The sequence below is a fragment of the Spermophilus citellus genome (assembly GCF_964194105.1).
Source record: "Spermophilus citellus genome assembly, chromosome: 6".
Lineage (NCBI taxonomy): Eukaryota > Metazoa > Chordata > Mammalia > Rodentia > Sciuridae > Spermophilus > Spermophilus citellus.
Genome location: NC_138187.1, coordinates 125968637 through 125982486, shown reverse-complemented (window position 1 = coordinate 125982486; position 13850 = coordinate 125968637). Strand labels below are relative to the sequence as shown.

The following is a 13850-nucleotide window of genomic DNA, read 5'->3' as shown; positions in this document are numbered from 1 at the left end:
GAAGCCCTCAGGAGAGAGAAGCTGATCTAATTTTAGGGTCTTGTTTTGTGCTCCTTGACCTGTGTTTATAGTTGTTCTCATGTTATTTTGTTTTAAGCCTCTCCAACTTGTTACCTCCCCTCGATCTATTTATTCTGTTCTGGATCTCCAACCCAGGGACTCACAGTTGTCCCACGACAGAGCTACACCCTTAGCCCCAGGGTTTTGTTTAATGTCCTTTTCCTACTTTGTAGTGACTGGTATTCAGTGTTGTCCTGGTAACTGTCAACTCCTGCCTCTGCATCCCTTACTGTGAGCTGGTGGAGCTGAGGTGGTAGGTGAACCTCCTACACACTGATGTGTGAATCCAGGAAAAATGCCCAGGACCTTATTATCCAGAGCACACATCTCTGAATTGTTAAAGTGGGGAATGGGGAGAATTCGAACGCTCATCCCAGGTACCCGTCCCCAGTGTGCTAGCGTATAGAGCCAGTCTTTTGTGAAAGCCTGATTATGTCATTCCTGATTATTTCAAACTAGCTGAGTGAGTTTGCCTGTGTGCATGGTCCTTACGCATGATCCACGCCTTACTAACTGCTGAAATCCAGAAGGAAGCAAAGCTTATCAAGGGCTCATTTTAGTAAAAAATCGATCTAAAAAGTCTGAGTTATCTGAAACACACCATTGTGAGATCCAGTCACCAGTACTGTGGCCTCAATGTCAGCCCATGTTTGGTATCTGAGCTTTGTTCTTGCTGGCTGACGGGGGGGGGGGGGGGGGGGGGGTCTGAACTCCTGGCTTGGAGCTGTCAGAGTCTCCAAGTTACACTAAGCCTGAATGGAGTGGGGTCCCAGTAATGGTCTAGAAGAGGGAATGAAGGAGACTTGCAAAACCAGGGAAGAACTCTGTCCTTTAACACTTTATAAAGAAAAGAGATCTCTGAGCATCTCAAAACATTTCAGCCACCAGCAAATCGTCTACTAGAAATAAGTACAAATTTATGAGTGGAAATACATCTCTGCTAATTTCCTTGGACATCTCCATTTGGAGGTGAAATGCCCTTGCTTACACTTGGCTCCCAGGAAAACCCTCTAGAGAGAGCCCAGGCAGACAGAAAAGCTGAAATTCAAAAACCAAACCAAGGAATTTTCAAGTTCGTCCAAGAAATGCTATTATGTCTGAATCAAACTCCTTAGAATCCTTACGTGTCCTTAGGCAAAACCCCTTAATGAGACTATTAGTCAAAACTAATGTTCTCACAACAGGAATGAAATGGGAACTCACTGACCTGCTGATGGCATTGTACCAGAACTTTAAATTAAAGTTGGTGGCATTTAACCTTGGTGTCATGTCTTAATTTTTGTCAAGTGAAAATTTGATAATAGGAAAAGGCTGTGGAGATACTAAGAAAACATTCCTACTTTCTACTTTCAACTTCGAAAATGCTTAAAATAATGAAACTACAAAAATACTTCTTTCATACCAAAAGACTAAAAGTAACATATGGTAAGGAGTATAGGAAAAAAGTTCCTTAGAGAAAAAAATTGAAGCAGCTAATATGTGTTTAAACATCTTCATTATGCAGCCATCTCATAACCTGCCAGAAGATAATGGTTTTTGTATGGTTTTATATATATATACACATACGTGTGTATATGTGTTTATCTGCCTGTATGACTTCCTATGCATGTATATATGTATTTTATATATTTATATTTCCCTTGATTGAATATTGGAAGAAGTGGGAAGGGGGACATGATTTCTTTATGTGTCATAAGTCATGTGGGACCACAGTCTACCCACATGCATATCTAAATTGATTTTAAGGATTTGGCAAGCCTGAAATCTTCAGGACATGCCGGAGACCCAGGGAAGAGTTAATACTATAGTTTTGAGTCGGAATGCAGTTTGCAGAAAGAAGTACTTCCTTCTTGGAGGTCCTCCATCTTTGTTTTTAGGGCCTTCAGCCATTTGGATAAGGCCCATGACATAATGGAGGGTAACCCAAAGTCTGAAGTGTTGATCACATTTTAAAAACATGTTCACAACATCTGGACCGGTGTTCAAACAAATAACTGGGACCATAGCATAGCCAAGTTAAGACGGAATTAATTATACCAGGTTTGGAACATGGGCAAGAGATCAAAGCTAGAAATAGAAATCTGGGTGTCTTTATCATCTAGAATGCATTTACAACCTTGAGACTGGACTTTGCTGAGCTTAACAAGGGAATTTGATCTAGTGTTAGGAATCTTCCTAAGGCAGTCCATTGGTTATAATCACATTAAAATCTACCTGAGGATGTTTTCTGATCTGTTACTTGTCTGTTTAAATTTGGTGATTCCTTGTGTTACACCTTCAGATGGCTTACTTTCAAATCCCTTCTTCCTGGCTGGTACTTTCTGAGTATGTTCCTCTTTGTTGATCTCTTTGAAGTACGTACTTGAAATTGACAGTGACTCTCCAGGTATGGTCTAGTGAGCACAGGTCATGCCCATTTCTTTTGTTCTCTTAAAGTTAACAAATGTCAGAATTCTCTGGTGGGAGGGAGGCACCTGTTAGTTGGTGGCGTGCATTCTTGGCTGAATTCCTCAGATCTGAACCTGCTTCTGCTGCCCTGCCTTGCCCTGATCCTGCACATGCTGTGCTCTGCAGCCCATAGCAAAGACTGGCTGTTTCTCTGAGTGAAATGGGGAGCCATGGCAGGGTTTAATAAGGAATGATGGACCCCGGGATTTTAAAGGCTCCTCCTGAGGTTCTATCAAGAATGGCCTTTTGGAGAGCAAGAAGAGCATTGGAAGTAGAAGAGGTGAGAAGTCATCAGATGGTGTACTTTTCAGTAGAGATAACAGGTTAATTGGATGTGGGGGTTAGAGAGTCAAGGATGATAATGGGGTTTTGGGTTCAAAGAGCTGGAAGAAAGTAGCTGCCATCAATGGAGATGGGGAAGGCCACCATAGAAGCAGATGCAAGGGAAAATTAGGAGTTTAGTTTTGGATGTGTTAAATGTAAAACTGCTTATAGATAATCCAGGTTGAGATGTGAAAATGGGGAGATACATGACTGGAGTATAAGAAAGAGGTCTGAATTGAAATCCAACATGGGAGCCTTTTTTATTTGGAGAGGCTTCGAGACCTGAGGCTGGATGGTGAGACTATCAAAGGCTGGAATATGTAGAGAAAAGGACCAAGAAGTGAAGAACTGGTTATAATCACATTAAAATCACATCTCAAGCAGCCAGAGATAGGAATTGGCAAAGATGCCAGGGGCACCTGCCAGAGAGTAGGAGGGAACCCAGAGAGTTCTGAGTGTCCTTCCTGGGTATTTGTGCAATAAATCAGACTTTACATCAATGTGATGTAGAATTTTTTTTTATAAATATATAGTATATTTTTATTTCTTTTAATTGTAGATAACATCAGGATTCATTTTGATGTAACTAAAGCATGGAATAATTTGCTCAAGTTTAGTATTTCCCCTTTTCCTCCCTTGTCCTGTTCCCTTCCCTCTTCTCCTATTAATTTTTAGATAAGGATTATTTTTTGTTACTGTTTTATGGATATACACGATGGTGAGATTCACTGGGGAATACTCATATATAAAGATATATATATTTATATTACCTAATTTAGAGTAAAGGTAAGTAAAACTTCTTGAAATTTTTTGTTGGGTATCTATATGAGCTAGTTATTACTGTATAATAAAACACACACATACTGGGTTACAAGATTTCTGTGATGGATTATATCTGAGGAAATACAACAAACGGGGCCTAGTGAAAAGGACTACAGGGATCAGAAGGCCCCAGTGATTGACCTCAGTTCTGCTGCTCTTTGTTCTTTGACTATAGGCACATTAAATAGCTTTGTTTTCTAGCACCATTTTAAACTTATCTGGAGTGTGGAGATTGTAATCCTTGCTTTCCTCTGTTATTGTAAGAATCAATTGAAATAATAGCTCTGAATATGGCTTAACATGAGTGTCTCTTTCTGTATGAATGTGATTCCATATATTTGTTATATTATTAGTATCTAATAAGTTACTCAGATTATCACCTATTGTAGGCCATAATCATTTTAGTGCTTTTTACATAGCCATTTGACAAGTGGGGTACAATAGAAAGTACCAGTAATACTGCTCAGAGTAAAGATAAAGTTCTTAATTTTTCCCTTTCAGTTGAATACTTGCATTAGTTAATGGATATACACACATATATATGTATATGTGTATACATATATACGTGTATATATGTATTAGTTAACTAGTCTGAAAGAATTACTCTCAAATTTAGAAGTTTGAAACAGTAAGTTTGCGGGGGTGGGCAGTGGTGGTAAAGGATCTGTGAGCTGCTTAGTTCGTTTGACTTGGGTTGAAAGCAATCCATCAGGCAGGAATGGAAGGCATCTGAAGTTCTGAGTGAGTTAGTTAGAGGACCCATTTCTTTTTTTTTTAAATACATAACAGTGGAATTCATTACAATCCTTATTACACATAGAGCACAATTTTTCATACCTCTGTATATGAAGTATTTTCATGCCAACTTATGCCATTATATATGTACCACTTTTGCATTACAATTCTTAATACACACATATACCACAATTTTTCATCTCTGTATATAAGGTATGTTGGCAGCTTACCCTTCACCTCCAGGCTTAGCCTTGTGGGTGTTGCCAGGGGGCCTTGTTTGGCCTCTCACCATCTGGACCTTTCCTTAGCACTATTTATCTTACCATCACTGCTTCCATCAGACACATGATCCAAGAAAGAACGATAAAGTGACTTGAGTCGCAGTATTTTTTATAACCTAATCTCAAAAGTGAAATGTGATGCCTTTTGCTGTGATTCTCATTAGTCGCACAGCTCCTGGTACAATGTGAGAGGGGACTCTATAAGGGTGTAAACACCAGGAGTGTGGGAATCATTGTTGTTTTGGAGACTGGCTACCACAGCTTCTATATATTTGTGAATACTGGGTTAAGATAGAAAACAGATTTTGAAAACATGAGTCATGTGAATGAATTAATGAAACACCCCTCTACAATGTCTTACCATTAGAGGTGTATTTTAGATGTACATTTAAGCTCAGTGCTTGATGTTCTTTACATCCTTGGTGAATTACCAGTGACTCTAAGATCATGGACATGCACTCTAGTGATTTTTACAATGACATGATATGATTGAAGTTTTATGGACCATGTGGGACTGTTTGTCTTTAAATAAATCCAGCATGTTCTAGCATCTTTTCATAATCCTCTTGTCTGATTTCTGTAGTTCTGCATCTTTTTGTATGATCTGCAAAGTGCAACTACCATTGATGGGTTCTCTCTCCAGGTGTGTGGCTTGATTCAAGTGTTTTGGAGAAATCAATACATAGGCTGGTGGTAGCAGTTATACTTTCTCCCTTTTTCTGCCTGATACTGGCTTGTGAGTGTGGTCTGGGTAATGAGCTTGTGGGAAATTATACCTGCAGATAAATGGGGTATAATTAAACTCTTCTATTTTGTGAATTGACTATTATATCCATAAAGGTTTGCTCTACTTTAAGATATCTTGTAGAATAATTACAGACATGATTTTCAGTATAATTTGATATACCCTGCTGTGAAAAAACAAATGTCTTAGTTCTAGCTGCTAATTTTTGTTTTTCCTAGTATAAGTGACTGAGAAAAGAACCAGATTATCTTTGAAGTGCTAATAGAGCCTAAGCAGACTAAAAGTCTCAGGTTATACAGTTAAAAGAGCAATAGAAAGCACAACACAGGAAAGACATATGGCCACTGGTTTTTAACTTAAAAACTGTGGGAGTTTCAAAACTTGTCATCAAGCAAGTGCTACAAATTAGTTGGAAAGGAACTGTTTTACAAGAATGCCTCCTGTTTGGCACTTGCTGTTCATATTGCAAGTCAGCCCTGTAGCCACAGGTCTTTTCTAGCTTATTAAGGTATTGGAAGGAAGCCAGTGTTTCTCCATCTTCCAGGCACAGTGAAGAAATGAGGGACCTGTTACTCTCAGCAGGCTCCTAGGACCATGCATAGTCACTTTTCTTCTTAAAGATGTTTTCCCAGAAGGCTGGGCTTGCTGAAATTTCTTTTTAATTTATGCATCAGTTGCCTCCTTAAGCTGCCAACTCCTGTGAGCAGGGACTATTTGTTCCAGCACCTGGCATCTACTGGAGGTTCAGTATTTTTTGAAGAGAAAAAGAATTCTTTATTCTCTGGAATGAATTTATGTCCAGAAGAGTAGGGTTTGTGTGTTATAATGTATATGTTGTTTTCTCAGTGTTTCAACTAAATGTACTAAAACTTAATTGTCCTTGAAATGTGTGAAATTGAAAAATTTGGAGGCTATTTACAATATATAAGATGAATGTCTTCAACTGGAATATTTGGGAATAGAAGAGTTTCAGATTTTGGATTTCTAGATGAGGGATACTAAAACCTATAATTACTATTTCTTGAAGTAAGATTTCCCCTTCCCCCTCCTTTTGAATCCTATAATTATTTCTGGTAAAATTCAATGTAAGGGAGATTTAATTTCTATGACTCGGATGTGGACCACTGACAAGTTGAGCAAGTTGATCTACTGGATTGGAGAACTTCGAGGGTCCCTTTATGTCTAAAGCTGTAAACATTCTTGAAGGCCAAGCAGCATTATCAGTCAGCCGTCTAAAGTGGCTTCCTTTTTGTATAGAGGCTGCTGAGCATCAGGCTGGCTGCTAATGCAGTTGCTAGAGACCTGGCTCACTGACTTTGGCTTTGGTACTGTGATTATGAAAAACAAAAGGAGTGTTGGCATGATTTTATGAAAGGCCAGGAACTTTTGTTTTTAGCTGTCTGCCTTTGTAGCCTCCTGTGATTTTCTTTACTTCCCCCCCCTTGCCGCATCTTTTGCACTGATCAGTCTTCTTTGCATGCCCTGTCTAGTCTTGGTGAGAGCATCTGTGTCACAGCCACAAGCCTTGCACCGTAACCCAGCTCGGAGGACTCCAGTCTATCCATGTCCCACTCATCTCTGCTCCCCATCTTGCCTCTGCATGTGCTGGATTGTCATGTGGGTTAATATTCCACTGATAAATGGTTACTTTTTTATTTTCTTCTGGATTTTAAAAATTTTTTATAGAATGCTATAGATGGGAAAAGTCATATTTACTTAGATTGATTCGGCCATTGGAGTGAAAGAGATACAAGAAAATTTTGCTAGTAATTAGCATAAGAGATGCTGTAAAGACCTGGTGACCTTGTTTTAAAACCCTTGTTTTCTTCTCTGGAATGGATTTATGGAATCTTGGGCATTGAAGTAGGGAATAAATATCAAATGGGCATTCTTTTTAAGGTGCCTATATTTAATTAGTATGAAAATAAAACTGAGATGGGAGAGGTTATAAATTAGTGAGCATGACACATTGAACTTATTTAAAAATCTATTATGCATCATTTTTAGACACAGTGGCATTAAAAAAAAATTTTTGGTTATAAGAACCTTTTTTCACTATAAAAAGAGAAAAACCTGTGTACTTACCCCAGTTAAATACACTTGAGTCTTTCTTTTCAGACCTGTTGGCCTTGGGTTTCTAACAGTGGCAGAGCTAAATGTTCACCTGTTCTGACAGATGAAACCAGATTGCTGAGGTGATCATACAATGGCAAGTTTTCAAACCATACTGAAGGGATTCATCAAATACCTATCGCAGATAATCATGCATTGTAATGTTGTATTCATAGTGAAATGCCATGGGGTAGAATGGGTTTTTAATAAGATAACTGATTGTAAATATGTTTGTGCTGAGAAGATGTTCAACTTTTAGGATTGTATACTTTTGTTGTTGTTGTTGTTACTGGGAATTGAACTAGTGCACTTGACCATTGAACCACATTACCATCTCACTGAGTTGCTTAGCACTTCGCTTCTGTTGAGGCTGCTTTGAACTCATGATTCTCCTGCCTCAGCCTCTTGAGCTGCTGGGATTACAGGCATGTGCCACAGGATCCAGTGTGTTAATAGTTTTAACATTTGCTTTGTGTTAATTTTTTGTGACCTGGTGACATATTTAACAATATTATCTAATTGCCCAGCTTTTAGAACCCAACCGTCTTAAGGCCTGGCCTGATGTGTTTTTTTTTTTTTTTAAGGTCCGGAATCATGGGGTATTTGGAGCCCAGTTTATTTTACAAACAGATTTAAGGTTCCATATCTGCATTCAATTTTTTCCTGAGTGGGGGAAGTGCAAAAGTCATATATCCTTGTTCTTTCTTTGGAAATGCTCAATATTCTGTTACAGGCAGCCTGAGCCAAAAGATCAGCAGGGCATTATCTATAGTTGCCTTGGGGATGTGAATTTCTCTTCCCTTTATCTTGCCGCTTCTGGTCCTGTGGACTTCATTGCTGCAGGTGTTGCTTGGGAGAAAGATGAGAGCATCTATTGCCATCTCCTCTGGCCTTGGAGCCACCTCCCCTTCATATCAGTAACATTAGGTGCTCTATGGGGGACATTGCCAGTTGGCTTTCAGTTTCAGGAATCTAAGTACTTAGAATGGACATGTTGCTTGGGAAATACCTCCCACCAGGCTATCTAATTACTATGCATCCTTAAAAACCCAGTGAGAGTGTCACCTCCTCTGAGGAGCCCTTCCTGTGTCCTTCCTCTGCCCTACCTTATGTTGGTGTAATAGGAATACCCTTGCATTAGCTCCACAGCATCCCATGCTCGGCTCCTATTTTGTATTTTCTACCTTGGTTGGTATTTCTTACATTTCCTCCACTAGACTGGATCCTTGGGGGAACACTGTGCTCTTGATATTCAATTTTCTTTCCCCAGCATCTAGTATGTTTGGTTTATAGTAGGCCACCTTACATATTAAATAAATGAATTCCTCCTCTATTCTGACTGTGGCCCATAGACTTATTCTCCCTAGCTTCTGCCCTTTTCAGGTGCTTCAAATTGCTAGGCACACATGTTTCTATCCTTGTCACCTCCCCTCTCCCTTTCGCTCCAGCACCTTTGCCATCTTTTATCTATTTCTTTGGTGTTTTGCTAGGAAGAAAAACCACTCTAGGTATTTTGAGTGGTGAGGATTCAGTATAGGGAACCAGAAGCGCATGCTCATCATCATTGGGGGATGTGTGGGCGGGTAAAGGCTGGGAAGGCTATGGGAAGTTGCTGCAACTTGAGCTTAGCTGCCTGTAGTGCCCAAGTAGGGTCTCAGGAGGCCTCCAGTGTAGAAGTGGCTAGAAAAATCTGTCTGCCATCTCTGAATATTCCCAACTCTGGCAAAACTTAATAAGAAATCAGCTGAAAGAGAATCTGGGAAGTGTAATTTCATAGACTTTCACCCTTGAGCTACAGGCTAGTTAGTTCTTAGAAGAATAGAATAGTTTTAAAAAAAAAAGGCATATTCAGTGTTCTGTCTTGCTGGGTCCTGGATCTGAGACTGCTGCAAAATAACCCGGGGGCAGGGGGGCGGGGGTGACGAGCAACTTGTGTAGATTGATACAGCAGGAGTGGGAGCCGTTTATTGTAGGATAGGAGAGGTATATATACATTCCACACAGCTTATCTTAATTAACATAAATTAGATAAGCAGTCAACCCATAAGGAATCTCCACACTTAATGGCTTGCTGGTGTTACTTCACAAACCACTCCCTCTGGCAAAATGCCAGGCGCCATCCTGACTTGTTTACAGACCCTAACATGAGACCTTCTCCCCAAGCTGCTGGATACCACATATTTTTAAAGTGCAAGATTTTCCCACCCCAATAATAGGTGCTTTAATTTCATCAATATAAAGGAATCCTTATCCATAGCCCTAAGCCAACAATTAAGATTCTCTTTATAGCTGCATTTTATGTTCCCATGAGATCTTCTTTGGAATAAAAAGAAATCTGTTTTAGTCCAGAAATTATAGACATAAATGAGGAATGCGTTTCAAAAATTAAGTCATTTTATTTGTGGTACTGTGTACCCAGTGCCTCACACATGGTAAGCAAGTGCTCTACCACTGAGCCACAGCCCCAGTCCCTAATTTTTTTTTTTTTTTTTTTTTTTTTTTTAGCAGTAGTATCATGGCCATGCCAAGTTGTAATGCCTGAGGTAGATCAACCTCAGTGATTGGCTTAGCCTGCATGCCTTGCTCATGTTCTTACTGAAGATAGGGATTAGAATTGATTGTTTTACTAGAACTGGACACAGTGGGTGAGATTTGAGTTCCAAAGCAAGTCAGTTCTCTTCTCAAACTGAAAAACAAATGTCTACCAGGTAACCTAACCTCCCCCCCCCCCAACAAAAAAACACAAGCATTTGCAGGTTGAACTGGACATGGTTGATAATGCCAGTTAGCATAGGATATCATGGGGAAACTTGTCCCAATCACTGCCTCAGCCATTCTTAGAAAATAGATGTTGATTGAGGCCAAGACAGGGTAGCATTGTGGCACCCCCTCGAACAAACAACTGGAGTGTAACGGACTAGCTCAGCTCTGCCACTAGACCCTGAGTATACAGTACCACTAGATGGGTTTCAAATGCTTTCATCTTCCTCCTCCTCCTGCTTTCTCATCAATCAAGGGAAGGGTTAGGTTAGCTCAGCTCTAAGGCCTTTTCTGCTTTCTGAAATTAGCGCTGGACTATCTGGCTTAATCAGGGCCTCTTGAGTCTAGGGGTAAACTTTCTTAGTGATTTGGTTTAGTTTTTACGCCTCATTCTCTAAGTCGGTTTCCAGGCAGGAATGTGAAAGCCAAACTCCAGCAGCCTACCAATGGGATAAATGACCGTGCAGCTGAAAGACTATGATGATTGTAAATTGAAGAGACAAAGGCAAGGATTATGATCTGAATGTGGTACTTTGTATAAATATCACCCTTCATGTGTCATGCTAAGTGGCCATAACAAGGACTTCCAAAACTGTCCTCACTAGCTGTTTGGCATTTGCAGCTTTTGGCCATAATTCATTGCTGTTTTTAATGTCTAGCTCTCAAACAGCCAAACTCGGCCTGGGAGGAAGGACTAGGACTTGGTGGGCAGGCAGCATGGTAGTCCAGAACAAATCCTGGAACCAACCACGGGTTCTGGCCCATGTTCTATCATGGACATGCACTGTGAAGTGTAAAGGTTCCTTTGTCACAGTCGCCTCTAAATGGAATGGCACATAAATCCACATGCTCTGTGAGTGTGGGCAGCACCACAAGGCTTCACAAGCCTCATTATTGTGCACTGTGAGGCTCTAATGAGTATGGCAGTCATAATTGTTATAAATAAACCATCAGGGGCACAGCAGGTGCATGAGCCCAGGCACACTCTACTAATCCACTGATATAGTCATCAGACGAGAGCCGAGGCTCTGGGAGTGAGCATTGGTACTTGGAGATGTTTTTTTTTAAAATGTCCCTGGAACTTGATCTCAGGAGCCTGAGGCTAGAAACAATCTTAAAGGTGACCCCTTTCAGTTTTCCAAGTTTCCTCTCAACACCCTGTGCTACCTGAGCTCATACTCATCTAGTAATAGGAAGTTTATAGTCTCCTGTGGATACTGCAGTTTATATCAAACTGAAATCTACCTTCCCATTGCTGCTGTCGGTTGATGTTCAGGCAACAGAATCTTGAATATCTCACAGATATGCACACAGGATTTCCAACTTTTATTTCTGGGAGGAGCCAAGAAGAATTTGCATAGGATTGATGTTCCTTATATCTCCCCATAAGGAAATCCTGGCTTTCTGTGTGTGAGTGGCCATGAAAGATTATTTTCTTACTGGCTGACAAGAAAAATTGTGCTTGAGTTTAGTAACTTTCTTACTGCAGAGGAATAAACACATTCTTGTTTATTTTATGCTTTTATATATAATAATTGATGTATTAAATAACCACTTTTGAGCATCTTCCATCTGCAGGGTACCGTTGTAATTGCCAGAGCATACAGAGGCATTTGGGTCTTATTACAGTGTATCATTCACCCATTAAATTGGCCCAGTATTTGGCTTATGCAATAGATATTTATTGAGGATCTGGTGTAGGTTCTAGGCTTTGGTTCTTGCACTCTTGGAATTTATAGTCCATCAAGGGAAAGGATATTATACCATATTGAAATTCTTGTTGATTTTTGCCATCTCTTTACTGGACTTTCTACTCCTTGGAGCAGAGGTTGTATGCTATGTGGTTCTGAATCCCCAGAATTTGGCATATATTAAGCTTGTGGTAAATAATGAGTGACTGAATATAGGAAGGGAAAGAGTACCAACATTGGCAATTGATATGCCTTACTAGATCCTGAACCAGCAGTTTATTGGTTATGTGACTAGGAATTAAGGACATGAGGCTTCTTAAAATAGGAACCTATTTTTCAGGGCTCTTATGAGAATTAAGAGATAACATAGAGGGCCTAGCACAGTGCTTGGCATAGAGTGCTAAAAAGAAAATTGCTCATTTTCTTCCAATTTTAGTTCCTGAGGGACCTTTTGCATGTATATAAGAAAATTAAATCGGAAGATATTTCTGGAGTTCACTGGTTTTCTTGTGTTCTGAAATCACAGCCCCACTTCTGAGTTCTTTACAAGGAACCCAAGTCAATTCCAGAGATCTGTTCTTGTACATTTGCTGTCCAACACTGGAATCTTCCATTTCTGGAAGGAGTTTGTTGGGTGGGTTTTAGAAACCATAATCCAAGATTAAGGAGACTCGTTACTACTAGGTTGGTTATTTCCCCTCTACACATTTGCAGTGGACACAGTGGGGAGGGCAGTTGTTTTAAGAAAAACAATTCTGAATTTATTCTTATTTCCAACCCAAATATAGGATTAGCAAGTTTTTTCTTACCTGCTTTGACTTTATATTTTAATATATATATTTTTACCATGCTAAAAAGCTGGATGTCTAATAATATCATACAAGATGCATGGCTTTGGAGGTTTCAGTTCGTGATGGTTTTCAGGCCTGTTGTAAGACAGCAAGCACATCACGGCAGGGCAGTCTGCTCATCTCCTAGCTATAAAGTAAAAACAAGGCAAGAGGAAAAAGGGTCCTACAATCCTTCCAATGACTGGAAGACTTGCCACTAGGCTCCACCTCTTCAAGTTTCCACCACCTTCCAAAAGTGCCACGCAGGAGACAAACATTTTATGCATGAGCCCCTGGGGGAACATTCCAGATTCAAGTTATAGTTTCCAGTCCTTTACTGTTGCCAAAAAACCAAACAAAAACTGCCGTCAAGTCTAGTCTTTACCCCTAGTCTTTCTCATAAGTGCTGGATGAAGGCCCAAGGAGAAAAGTGTGTGAACAGATAAGAGCACTCCTCTGTCTGGGGCTTTAGACTTTCATGCTAGAACACATTTGGGTTTTAACCATTTGTTGAATGTTTTGCTGAATTCTTACTTGCCTGTGTGGTACCTGGTGTCACTTTCATGCCCTGCCACAGGGTTCCATGTCTCCTGGGAAGAGCCTGCTTTCCTCGCCCATAGGCTGCTCGATCACCATGCAACCTCATCTCTCTAATGATTGTATTTTTTTTTTTTTTACATTAAGATGACAGAGCCAACGTTCCCAACTTTCTATATCATGAGTGATAGTGTTTCTTTGGTATAGTTTCCTACAAAGGAGATTGCATCATTGCAGGGTGAATGTATATGTAATTGACTTACTGCCAAGTTTTCTGTCCTAGCGATGACATCATTTGGCGTTTCCTCAGAGATGACACTATTCTACATTTCTTCCAGCAAAGTAAGAGACTGCCTATTTTCCCACAGCCTCTCTAACACAGGATGTTGCCAAATTTAGAATGTTGACAGTTTAGGTGAGAAATACAGTTGAGTTAATCAGTTTTTCATCCCCGTGACTTTCAAAATACCTGAGATGATCAACTTAAAAAGAGAAAAGATTTATT

General features: G+C 40.0%; 1 protein-coding gene across 2 annotated transcripts in view; it reads left to right on the top strand.

The window, feature by feature from the left end:
- HHAT (hedgehog acyltransferase) overlaps window positions 1–13850 on the top strand; it is a 311192-nt gene that overhangs the window by 150893 nt on the left and 146449 nt on the right. The gene's annotated exons all lie outside the window — the stretch shown is intronic.